Source organism: Tachyglossus aculeatus, chromosome 2 (assembly GCF_015852505.1).
Source record: "Tachyglossus aculeatus isolate mTacAcu1 chromosome 2, mTacAcu1.pri, whole genome shotgun sequence".
NCBI lineage: Eukaryota > Metazoa > Chordata > Mammalia > Monotremata > Tachyglossidae > Tachyglossus > Tachyglossus aculeatus.
The window spans coordinates 4,592,474-4,605,972 of record NC_052067.1 but is presented as its reverse complement, the minus strand read 5'-3'; positions in this window follow the sequence as shown (position 1 = coordinate 4,605,972).

The following is a 13,499-nucleotide window of genomic DNA, read 5'->3' as shown; positions in this document are numbered from 1 at the left end:
AAGCAGCGTGGCTCAGTGGAAAGAGCCCGGGCTCTGGAGTCAGAGGGCGTGGGTTCAAATCCCCGCTCCGCCACTTGTCAGCTGGGTGACTCTGGGCAAGTCACTTCACTTCTCTGAGCCTCAGTTCCCTCATCTGGAAAATGGGGATGAGGACTGTGAGCCCCCCGTGAGACAACCTGATCACCTTGTAACCTCCCCAGCGCTTAGAACAGTACTTTGCACATAGTAAGCATTTAATAAATACCATTATTATTATTATTATTATTATTATTATTCTCTGGGCCTCTGTTACCTCATCTGTAAAAATGGGGATTAAGACTGTGAGTCCCACATGGGACAACCTGATCACCTTGTAACCTTCCCAGCACTTAGAACAGTGCTTGGTACAAAGTAAGCCCTTAACAAATACCATCATTATTATTATTATTATGAATAAATAAGAAGTAATTCTTCTTTACTTATTTACTTTATTTACTTATTTACTTTATTTACTTATTTACTTTATTTACTTATTTACTTTATTACAGAGAAGCAGCATGGCTCAGTGGAAAGAGCCCGGGCTTTGGAGTCAGAGGTCATGGGCTCGAATCCCGGCTCCGCCACAGGTCTGCTGTGTGACCTTGGGCAAGTCACTTCGCTTCTCTGAGCCTCAGTTCCCTCATCTGGAAAATGGGAATGAAGACTGTGAGCCCCCCATGGGACAGCCTGATCACCCTGTAACAATCAATCAATCAATCGTATTTATTGAGCGCTTACTGTGTGCTGAGGACTCTACTAAGCGCTTGGGAAGTACAAGTTGGCAACATATAGAGACGGTCCCTACCCAACAGTGGGCTCACAGTCTAGAAGGGGGAGACAGACAACAAAATCAAACATATTAACAAAATAAAATAAATAGGATAGATATGTGCAAGTAAAATAAATAAATAAATATCATCATCAATCGTATTTATTGAGCGCTTACTGTGTGCAGAGCACTGTACTAAGCGCTTGGGAAGTCCAAGTTGGCAACATATAGAGACAGTCCCTACCCAACAGCGGGCTCACAGTCTAGAAGGGGGAGACAGACAACAAAACCAAACATATTAACAAAATAAAATAAATAGAATAGATAGGTACAAGTAAAATAAATAAATAGAGTGATAAATATGTACAAACATCTATACATATATACAGGTGCTGTGGGGAAGGGAAGGAGGTAAGATGGGGGGGGTGGAGAGGGGGAGGAGGGGGAGAGGAAGGAGGGGCCTCAGTCTGGGAAGGCCTCCTAAAGGAGGTGAGCTCTCAGTAGGGTATTATTATTATTATCATTATTATTATTATTATTATTATTATTATTATTCTCTGGGCCTCTGTTACTCATCTGTAAAAATGGGAATGAAGACTGTGAGCTCCACAAGGGACAACCTGATTACCTTGCATCTACCCCAGTGCTTGGTACAAAGTAAGCCCTTAACAAATACCATCATTATTATTACTACTATTATTATTATTATTATTATTGTTATTGTTATTATTCATTATTATTATGAATAATGTCTTCTAGACTGTGAGCCCACTGTTGGGTAGGGACTGTCTCTATCTCTTGCTAACTTGTACTTCCCAAGTGCTTCGTACAGTGCTCTGCACACAGTAAGTGCTCAATAAATACAATCGATTGATTGATTGATTGGTTGATTGATTGATTATTATGGATAAATAAGAAGTCATTCATAGTATATGATTTAAAGGTACGGACACACGTGCTTTGGGGTTGCGGGTGGAGGGACCATCGAACGCCCGCAGGTCGCAGATCCAAGTGCACAGATGAGGCAGAAGGGAGAGCGAGCTGGGGAAAGGGGGGCTTAATTGGGGAGGGCTTCTTGGAGGAGGTGTGACCTTAATGAACGTTTGAAGGTGGAGAGAGTGGGGGTCCGGCGCCTGTGGAGCGGGAGGGGGTTCCCGGCTATGGGGAGGACGTGGGAGGAGGTGAAATAGACGAAATCGGGGCCCGGGTTAGAGAAGCAGCATGGCTCAATGGAAAGAACCCGGGCTTTGGAGTCACAGGTCATGGGTTCGAATCCCGGCTCCCCCAACTGTCGGCTGGGTGACTCTGGGCAAGTCACTTCACTTCTCTGGGCCTCAGTTCCCTCATCTGTCAAATGGGGATGAAGACTGCGAGCCCCACATGGGACAACCTGATCACCATGTATCCTCCCCAATCAATCAATCAATCAATCGTATTTATTGAGCGCTTACTGTGTGCAGAGCACTGGACTAAGCGCTCGGGAAGTCCAAGTTGGCAACATATAGAGACGGTCCCTACCCAACAATCAATCAATCGTATTTATTGAGCGCTTACTGTGTGCAGAGCACTGGACTAAGCGCTCGGGAAGTCCAAGCTGGCAACATAGAGAGACGGTCCCTACCCAACAATCAATCAATCAATCGTATTTATTGAGCGCTTACTGTGTGCAGAGCACTGGACTAAGCGCTTGGGAAGTCCAAGTTGGCAACATAGAGAGACGGTCCCTACCCAACCGTGGGCTCACGGTCTAGAAGGGGGAGACAGACAACGAAACAAAACATATTAACAAAATCGAATAAATAGAATAAACATGTACAAATAAAATAGAGTAATAAATACATACAAACATATATACACATATACAGCTTCCACGTAGAATGCTCTGGCTTTGAGTATCGAGCGCCGTACGTACATATTCTGCCCCAAAATAGGCTTAACCAGAGGGTTTAGGTGGAAAAAGTAAGCAAGTGAATTTAAAATTATTCAAATTATTTACCAAGTTAATTTAAAAGGACTAAAATTATTTTGCTTCTGGTCAGGCAGTCTCTGCATTCCCCATGTGAAATATTTGAGGCCCTTAAGATCATCATCATCATCATCAATTGTATTTATTGAGCACTTACTGTGTGCAGAGCACTGTACTAAGCGCTTGGGAAGTACAACTTGGCAACATACAGAGACAGTCCCTACCCAACAGTGGGCTCACAGTCTAAAAGGGGGAGACAGAGAACAAAACCAAACATACTAACAAAATAAAATAAATAGAATAGATACGGACAAGTAAAATAAATAAATAAATATGTACAAACATATCTACATATATACAGGTTCTGTGGGGAAGGGAAGGAGGTAACTTCCACTGACCACATACTTCATCAACAAAATTGAAACCATCAGGCATGACTCCCTAAAATCTCCCCTGCTCCTCTCTGATCTCTCCCTCCTCTTCTGCTTAATAAATGCCATTATTATCATTACTATTATTAATAGGTATCTGATAATTTTTTTTTGGTCAGGGGAAGTGTCTTTCTATAGTATAAATCACAGAGATCCGCATGTCTGTGACATCTTAATAATAATGATGGCATTTATTAAGCACTTACTATGTGCAAAGCACTGTTCTAATAATAATAATAATAATGATGGCATATAAGCGCTTACTATGTGCAAAGCACTGTTCTAAGCACTGGGGAGGTTACAGGGAGATCAGGTTGTCCCACGGGGGGCTCATAGTCTTCATCCCCATTTTACAGATGAGGGAACTGACTCCAAAGCCCGGGCTCTTTCCACTGAACCACGCTGCTTCTCTCTATAAATGGCTGTGAATTTCAGAAACAGAAGCACAGAATAATTATTACTCTTATGGTACTTGTTCAGCGCTTGCTATGCACCATTCGTTCATTAATTCAATCGTATTTATTGAGCGCTTACTGTGTGCAGAGCACTGGACTGAGCACTTAAGGCCCTGTACCAAGCGCCGGAGCAGATACAAGCCGGTCAGATTGGACACTGCCCCTGTTATTCACTCATTCATTCATTCATTCAATCAATCAATCAATCAATCATTCAATTGTATTTATTGAACCCATGACCTCTGACTCCAAAGCCCGGGCTTTTTCCACTGAGCCACGCTGCTTTTCATATTAATTAAATACAGGTTGGGTTAAATACCCACAGTTCTACCCAAACACTCTATTTACTTTTTAACCTAAAAATAAACCTCCTGTTTCTAATAGCAAGAAGGTATAATTTCTGTTTGTATCATCAGAGGAACAACTTTAGTTGTCAATTAATCTCACAGAAAAATAATTATACGGCTAAAGGCAAACATAGTTAAAGAAAAACACAAGACCGTCTTCAATTTGCGTGAATATAATTGTATTCCACGGCTCACTTACCAAATTGCTCCACTCTGAAAGAGCGATTTCTTTTCTGTCACACATTAATAGTATTCATTCATTCATTCAATCGTATTTATTGAGCGCTTACGGTGTGCAGAGCACTGTACTAAGCGCTTGGGAAGTACAATTTGGCAACATATAGAGATGGTCCCTACCCAACAATGGGCTCAGTCTAGAAGTTGGTAATAGTAATAGTATTCATTCATTCATTCATTCAATCGTATTCATTCATTCAATCGTATTTATTGAGCGCTTACTGTGTGCAGAGCACTGTACTAAGCGCTTGGGAAGTCCAAGTCGGCAACATCTAGAGACGGTCCCTACCCAACAGCGGGCTCACAGTGTAGAAGGGGGAGCCAGACAAAATAAAACATATAAACCAAATGAAATAAATAGAATAAATATGGACAAGTAAAATAAATAGAGTATTTGAGCACTTACTGTGTGCAGAGCACTGTACTAAGCGCTTGGGAAGTCCAAGTTGGCAACATAGAGAGACAGTCCCTACCCAACAGCGGGCTCACAGTCTAGAAGGGGGAGACAGACAACAAAACAAAACATATAAACCAAATGAAATAAATAGAATAAATATGTACAAGTAAAATAAATAAATAAATAAATAAATAGAGTATTTGAGCGCTTACTGTGTGCAGAGCACTTTACTAAGCGCTTGGGAAGTCCAAGTTGGCAACATAGAGAGACGGTCCCTACCCAACAGCGGGCTCACAGGCTAGAAGGGGGAGATGAACAACAAAACAAAACATGTGGTCAGGTGTCAAGTCATCAGAATAAATAGAATTAGAGCTAGATTCATTCATTCATTCATTAAATCGCATTTATTGAGCGCTTACTGTGTGCAGAGCACTGTACGAAGTGCTTGGGAAGCACAAGTCAGCGACATATAGAGACGGTCCCTACCCGACAACGGGCTCACAGTCTAGAAGGGGGAGACAGACAACAGAACAAAACATGTAGACGGGTTTCAAAATCGTCAGAACAAATAGAATTAGAGCTAGATGCACATCATTAACAAAATAAATAGAATAGTTAATATGTACAATTAAAATAAATAGAGTTATAAACCTGTACAAATATATAAAGAGCTGCTGTGGGGAGGGGAAGGAGGTAGGGCGATGTGAGGCCTTTCAACTTGGCCTCACAGCGAACAGAAAATGCCAGTACATTAATTCATTCAGTCGTATTTATTGAGCGCTTACTGTGTGCAGAGCACTGTACTAAGCGCTTGGGAAGTACAAGTCGGCAACATATAGAGACGGTCCCTACCCAACAGCGGGCTCACGGTCTAGAAGGGGGAGACAGACAACAAAGCAAAACGTGGAGACGGGTGTCAAAATCGTCAGAACAAATAGAATTAAAGCTAGATGCACATCATTAACAAAATAAATAGAATAATACATATGTACAAGTAAAATAAATTGAGTGATAAATCCATACAAACATATATAATAATAATAATGATGGCATTTATTAAGCACTTACTATGTGCAAAGCACTGTTCTAAGCGCTGGAGATGTTACAAGGTGATCAGGTTGTCCCACGAGGGGCTCACAGTCTTCATCCCCATTTTATTATTATTATGGCATTTATTAAGCGCTTACTATGTGCAAAGCACTGTTCTAAGCGCTGGAGATGTTACAAGGTGATCAGGTTGTCCCACAGGGGGCTCACAGTCTTCATGCCCATTTTACAGATGAGGGAACTGAGGCCCAGAGAAGTGAAGTGACTTGCCCAAAGTCACACAGCTGACAAGTGGCAGAGCCGGGATTTGAACCCATGACCTCTGACTCCAAAGCCCGGGCTCTTTCCACTGAGCCACGCTGCTTCTCTGGAACCCAGGACCTCGGACTCCCAAGTCCGGGCTCCTTCTCCAATCGCTAATTATTAATCCCGGCTCCGCCACCCGTCCGCCGGGTGGCCTTGGGCGAGTCGCATCACTTCTCTGGGCCTCAGTTCCCTCATCCGTAAAATGGGGATGGAGACTGTGAGCCCCACGTGGGGCCACCTGATGACCTGGTACCTCCCCCAGCGCTCAAAACAGTGGTTGGCACATAGTAAGCGCTTAACACATACCATTATACCATTGAGGCAGCGTGGCTCAGTGGAAAGAGCCCAGGCTTTGGAGTCAGAGGTCACGGGTTCATATCCCGGCTCCGCCAATTGTCAGCTGTGTGACTGTGGGCAAGTCACTTCACTTCTCTTGGCCTCAGTTACCTCATCTGGAAAACGGGGATGAATGAATCAATCAATCGTATTTATTGAGCGCTTACTGTGCGCAGAGCACTGTCCTAAGCGCTTGGGAAGTCCAAGTTGGCAACATATAGAGACAGTCCCTACCCAACAGTGGGCTCACAGTCTAAAAGGGGGGAGACAGAGAACAAAACCATACTAACAAAATAAAATAAATAGAATAGATATGTACAAGTGAAATAAATAAATAAATAAATAAATAAATAAATAAATAAATAAATAAATAAATAGATAGATAGAGTATTAATAGGGATTTAGACTGTGAGCCCCCCGTGGGACAACCTGATCACCTTGTAACCTCCCCAGCACTTAGAACAGTGCTTTGCACATAGTAAGAGCTTAATAAATGGTATAATAATAATAAAATGGGGATGAAGACAGTGAGCCCCCCGTGGGACAACCTGATCACCTTGTATCCCCCCAGTGCTTAGAACAGTGCTTTGCACATAGTAAGTGCTTAATAAAAGCCATAATAATAATAAAATGGGGATGAAGACTGTGAGCCCCTCGTGGGACAACCTGATCACCTTGTAACCTCCCCAGCGCTTAGAACAGTGCTTTGCACATAGTAAGTGCTTAATAAATGCCATAACAATAATAATAATAAAATGGGGGTGAAGACTGTGAGCCCCCCGTGGGACAACCTGATCACCTTGTAACCTCCCCAGCGCTTAGAACAGTGCTTTGCACATAGTAAGTGCTTAATAAATGCCATAATAAAATGGGGATGAAGACTGTGAGCCCCCCGTGGGACAACCTGATCACCTTGTAATCTCCCCAGTGCTTAGAACAGTGCTTCGCATATAGTAAGTGCTTAATAAATGCCATTATTATTATTATTATTATTATTCCATTTTTTTCTCCCACCACGTTCCACTTGTCTCCCACAGCCCCTGTGTTTACTCTGCCCTCTTTCTCCCTCTGCTCACCTCCTCCCTGAACCTGAACCCATCTCACAGTTCTCCTCCTTCCCTTCCCACCTTTTCATTCATTCATTCCTTTGTTCATTCAATTCATTCATTCATTCGTATTTATTGAGCACTTTCTGTGCGCAGAGCACTGTACTAAGCGCTTGGGAAGTCCAAGTCGGCGACATATGGAGACGGTCCCTACCCAACAACGGGCTCACAGCCTAGAAAGAGACAGACAACAAAACAAAACATGTGGACAGGTGTCAAGTCGTCAACTGTATCGATAACTGCGAGCACAGCACTAAACTAAGCACTTAGGAGAGGACAATACGACGCGGCTCAGTTAGAAAGAGCCCGGGCTTTGGAGTCAGAGGTCATGGGTTCGAATCCCGGCTCTGCCACATGTCTGCTGTGTGACCTTGGGCAAGTCGCTTAGCTTCTCTGAGCCTCAGTTCCCTCATCTGGAAAATGGGGATGAAGACGGTGAGCCCCACGTGGGACAACCAGATCACCATGTATTCCCCCAGTGCTTAGAACAGTGCTTTGCACATAGTAAGCGCTTAACAAATGCCACCATTATTATTATTATTAATAATAAGCACACACATTCGCTGCCCACAAGGAGCTGACGTGCCCCCTCCTCCCCTCAATAATAAATTATGATACATAATAATAATAATAATGACATTTATTAAGCGCTTACTATGTGCAAAGCACTGTTCTAAGCCCTGGGGAGGTTACAAGGTGTTCAGGTCGTCTCACCGGGGGGCTCGCAATCTTAGTCCCCATTTTCCAGATGAGGGAACTGAGGCCCAGAGAAGTTAAGCGACCTGTCCAAAGTCACAGAGCTAACAAGTGGCGGAGCCGGGATTTGAACCCATGATCTCGGACTCCAAAGCCCGTGCTCTTTCCACTGAGCCACGCTGCTTCTCTAATCACTTATTAATCACTTACTATGAGCCAACCCAAGTAAGAGAAGCAGCGTGGCTCAGTGGAAAGATCCCGGACTTGGGAGTCAGAGGTCGTGGGTTCAAATCCCGGCTCTGCCAACTGTCAGCTGTGTGACTTTGGGCGAGTCACTTCGCTTCTCTGTCCCTCAGTTTCCTCATCTGTCAAATGGGGATGAAGACTGTGAGCCCCCCGTGGGACAACCTGATCACCTTGTGACCACCCCAGCGCTTAGAACAGTGCTTTGCACATAGTAAGCGCTTAATAAATGCCATGATGATGATGTAAGCACTGCAGTAGATAGAAGGTCGTCGGGTTGGTCACAGTCCCTGTCCCACAGAGGCCCCTGTCCCATTCTACAGATGAGGAAACTGAGGTCCAGGGAAGTGACCTGCCCAAGGCCGCCGAGCATCCCTCTCTTGAGGAGAAGGCTGCTGCTTGCGGGCCACCTCCTTCGCCCGCCCAATTGATGAATTGACTGCTGGATCCTTTTGGGCCTCTGTTTCCCCCCACGGGTTCTTCAGGTTCAACGCTGCTGTGAGGCAGCGTGGCTCAGTGGAAATCAATCAATCAATCAATCGTATTTATTGAGCGCTTACTATGTGCAGAGCACTGTACTAAGCGCTTGGGAAGTACAAATTGGCAACATAAGAGCCCGGGCTTGGGAGTCAGAGGGCACGGGTTCTAATCCCACCTCCGCTGGGTGACCTTGGGCAAGCTGCTTCGCTCCTCTGGGCCTCAGTTCCCTCATCTGTAAAATGGGGATGAAGACTGCGAGCCCCATGTGGGACCACCTGATTACCTTGTATGTACCCCGGCACTTAGAACAGGGCTGGGCACATAGTAAGCGCTTAACAAGTACTATTATTATATTTTTTTTTAAATGGGGCTGAAAATTATTTTTAAAATGGGGATGAAGACTGTTAGCCCCATGTGGAAAGGGACTTAACACATGTGGAGTTTTGTTGTCTGTCTCCTCCTTCTAGACTGTGAGCCCGTTGTTGGGTAGGGACCGTCTCTACATGTTGCCCACTTGGACTTCCCAAGTGCTTAGTCCAGTGCTCTGCACACAGTAAGCGCTCAATAAATATTATTGAATGAATGAATACAGAGAAGCAGCGTGGCTCAGTGGAAAGAGCTCGGGCTTTGGAGTCAGAGGTCATGGCTTCAAATCCCAACCCTGCCAATTGTCAGCTGTGTGACTTTGGGCAAGCCACTTAACTTCTCTGGGCCTCAGTTCCCTCATCTGTAAAATGGGGATTAAGACTGTGAGCCCCACGTGGCACAACCTGATCACCTTGTATCTCCCCCAGCGCTTAGAATAGTGCTTTGCACATAGTAAGCGCTTAATAGATACCATCATTATTATTATTATTATCCTGACTCCGCCAACTGTCAGCTGTGTGAATTTGGGCAAGTCACTTCACTTCTCTAGGCCTAAATTCCCTCATCTGTAAAATGGGGATGAAGACTGTGAGCTCCACGTGGGACAACCTGATCACCTTGTATCCCCCCAGCGCTTAGAACAGTGCTTGGCACATAGTAAGAACTTAACAAATGCCATCATCATCATTATTATTATTATTAGGTAGGGACCGTCTCTATATGTTGCCAACTTCTACTTCCCAAGCGCTTAGTACAGTGCTCTGCACACAGTAAGCGCTCGATAAATATGAATGAATGAATGAAGATGATGAAGCAGCGTGGCTCAATGGAAAGAGCCCGGGCTTTGGAGTCGGAGGTCATGGGTTCAAATCCCGGCTCCGCCAACTGTCAGCTGGGTGACTTTGGGAAAGTCAATTCACTGGGCCTCAGTTACCTCATCTGTCAAATGGGGATTAAAACTGTGAGCCCCCCCGTGGGACAACCTGATCACCTTGTAACCTCCCCAGTGCTTAGAACAGAGCTTTGCACATAGTAAGCGCTTAACAAATACCGTCATTATAATAATAATAATAATGATGGCATTATGATGATGATGATGATGAAAAGCATGGCTGTCTCCAAGGGCTGTTTTCCCCTACCGAGCTGCCCATTTCCTCCCCTCCACCTGCCCCACCTGGCCCGAAAGCCACCATGTCAATACATAGTAAGCGCTTAACAAATACCATTATTATTACAATTAATGTCATTATTAGTTGCCAAACCGTGGGGGAGGGGGGGTCCTACATACCATAGTTACCGTCTGTCCCTGCTCATTTCGCTGGGAAAAAAATAAAATACAATCAAATCACGCCCCTTCCTAGCAACCTTTGAGGGCTGGGCGCCCCTTCCTCCCTCCCCTCCTTCCTTCCTTCCTTCCTTTGCCACCTGACTTCCTACCCCGGATGCGTGAGGAGAGGGGGGAAGGGAGGCCATTGGGAAGCGGGGGATGAGGGGCAGGATGTCGTGCTTGGTGCTACTGTTTGGACGAACGGGGGGCTGAGCAGGACGGTTGGGGCCCTAGCGTTGCCAGGCAACAGTGGGCAACCCTGCCAACAACTAGGCCTGCCAAGGGGCAAGGCCTGACGCACGCTGACGCACGCACGCACGCTGACGCACGCTCGCCTCGCCCCCGAGGGACCGCATCGCGCATGCGCTCTTCCTCCCTCGCCCGCCGGACAAGCTTGCGCATGCGTACTGCCCCCAATCTCCCAGCCCACCCGCCCCTGAAGAACCGCTTCACGCACGCGCGCTCTCCCCCCGCGGGACCGGTTCGCGCATGCACGCTAATACCCTCCCGCCGGACTGGCTCGCGCATGCGCCTCGGCCGCTTCTCATCATCCTCAATCGTATTTATTGAGCGCTTACTATGTGCAGAGCACTGTACTAAGCGCTTGGGAAGTACAAATTGGCAACATGTAGAGACAGTCCCTACCCAACAGTGGGCTCACAGTCTAAAAGGGGGAGACAGAGAACAAAACCAAACATACCAACAAAATAAAATAAATAGAATAGATATGTACAAGTAAAATCAATCGATCAGTCGTATTTATTGAGCCCTTACTATGTGCAGAGCACTGTACTAAGCGCTTGGGAAGTACAAATTGGCAACATATAGAGACAGTCCCTACCCAACAGTGGGCTCACAGTCTAAAAGGGGGAGACAGAGAACAAGACCAAACATACTAACAAAATAAAATAAATAGAATAGATATGGACAAGTAAAATAAATAAATAAATAGAGTAATAAATATGTACAAACATATATACATATATACAGGTGATGTGGGGAAGGGAAGGAGGTAAGATGGGGGGAAGGAGAGGGGGACGAGGGGGAGAGGAAGGAAGGGGCTCAGTGTGGGAAGGCCTCCTGGAGGAGGTGAGCTCTCAGTAGGGCCTTGAAGGGAGGAAGAGAGCTAGCTTGGCGGATGGGCAGAGGGATGCTATTCCAGGCCCGGGGGAGGACGTGGGCCGGGGGTCGATGGCGGGACAAGCGAGAACGAGGCCTAACGGTGAGGAGATTAGCGGCGGAGGAGCGGAGGGTGCGGGCTGGGCTGTAGAAGAATAAATGAAGATGAGAAGAAGAAGAAGAAAATGAGAATAAATAAATAGAGTAATAAATATGTACAAACATATATACATATATACAGGTGCTGTGGGGAAGGGAAGGAGGTAAGATGGGGGATGGAGGGGGGACAAGGGGGAGAGGGAGGATGGGGCTCAGTCTGGGAAGGCCTCCTGGAGGAGGTGAGCTCTCAGCAGGGCCTTGAAGGGAGGAAGAGAGCTAGCTTGGCGGGTGGGCAGAGGGATTGGGGGCATTCCAGGCCCGGGGGATGACGTGGGCCGGGGGTCGATGGCGGGACAGGCGAGAACGAGGCCTAACGGGGAGGAGATTAGCGGCAGAGGAGCGGAGGGTGAGGGCTGGGCTGGAGAAGGAGAGAAGGGACGTGAGGTAGGAGGGGGCGAGGGGATGGACAGCCTTGAAGCCCAGGGTGAGGAGTTTCTGCCTGATGCGCAGGTTGATTGGTAGCCACTGGAGATTATTGAGGAGGGGAGTAACATGCCCAGAGTGTTTCTGGACAAAGATAATCCGGGCAGCAGCATGAAGTATGGATTGAAGTGGAGAGAGACACGAGGATGGGAGATCAGAGAGAATGAATGAATGAATGAATGAATAAAACCACGCTCCTCAGCCCACCCCCGAGGGACTGCTAAACACATGTGCGTTTTCCTCCACGCCCGCGAGGGACTCCTTCGCGCACGCGCGCTCTCCCCGCCCTCCCCCGCCCCCTAGAGACTGCTTCGCGCATGCGCACCCCTCTCGCCCTCGCGGGACTGGTACGCGCATGCGCCCCGGCCGGCCGTCTCTCCCCACCCCTCCCCGCCACCGATGGACTGGTTGGCGCAGGCGCCGTAGCTTCTCGGCCTGCGCGCGCCTGTCAGGCAGGCAATCAATCAATCGTATTTATTGAGCGCTTACTGCGTGCAGAGCACTGTGCTAAGCGCTTGGGAAGTACAAGTTGGCAACATATAGATACAGTCCCTACCCAACAGTGGGCTCACAGTCTAAAAGGGGGAGACAGAGAACAACTGTGTGCAGAGCACTGTACTAAGCACTTGGGAAATACAAGTTGGCAACATATAGAGACGGTCCCTACCCAACAGTGGGCCCGCAGTAACTGAGGCCCAGAGAAGTGAAGTGACTTGCCCAAAGTCACACAGCTGACAAGTGGCGGAGCTGGGATTCAAACCCATGACCTCTGACTCTCAAGCCCGGGCTCTTTCCACTGAGCCATGCTGCTTCGCTAATGATAATGATGGCATTTACTAAGCGCTTACTATGTGCCAAGCACTGTTCTAAGCACTGGAGAGGTTACAAGGGGATCAGGTTGTCCCACGGGGGACTCACAGTCTTCATCCCCATTTTACAGTTGAGGTCATTGAGGCAGTGTTGCTCAATGGAAAGAGCCCGGGCTTTGGAATCAGAGGTCATGCGTTCAAATCCCGACTCTGCCACTTGTCAGCTGTGTGACTCTGGGCAAGTCATTTCAATCAATCAATCGCATTTATTGAGCACTTACTGTGTGCATTGCACTATACCAAGCGCTAGGGAAGTACAAGTTGGCAACATATAGAGACAGTCCTTACCCAACTGTGGGCTCACAGTCTAAAAAGGGGAGACATCACTTCTCTGGGCCTCAGTTCCCTCATCTGGAAAATGGGGGTGAAGACTGTGAGCCCCCCGTGGGACAACCTGATCAC